Genomic DNA, 378 nt, shown 5'->3' on the forward strand with positions numbered 1-378 from the left:
AAATAAAACCCCAACTATGTCAACCGTGCATGAAACATTTTTACAAAATTAAGACAATAAACACCCCAAATGACATATATTGCAGCACTTCCATTAAATACAAGAGTTAGCAGGTTACTAACAGTGACACCAAGGGTAGAAACACGGGTAGGAGTCCTTTTTTTTTTGTCTTTTCTCTTTCCTTTTCTTTCCCTCCTCCTCTCGCACTCTCCACTTTTGCAGTATTATTATTATTTGGGGGCGATGAGTGGGAGGTTTGGGAAGGAAGAAAAATAATTAAAAACGCAACTAGAAGCCTGATTTTTTTTTTCCCTTTTTTTTTCTTTTTTTCTTTTTTTTTTTTTTGTTTTTTCTTGGACACGCCAAATCACTGCAAAC

This window comes from Nestor notabilis, unplaced genomic scaffold (genome assembly GCF_000696875.1).
Source record: "Nestor notabilis isolate BGI_N333 unplaced genomic scaffold, ASM69687v1 scaffold30536, whole genome shotgun sequence".
Classification (NCBI taxonomy): domain Eukaryota; kingdom Metazoa; phylum Chordata; class Aves; order Psittaciformes; family Psittacidae; genus Nestor; species Nestor notabilis.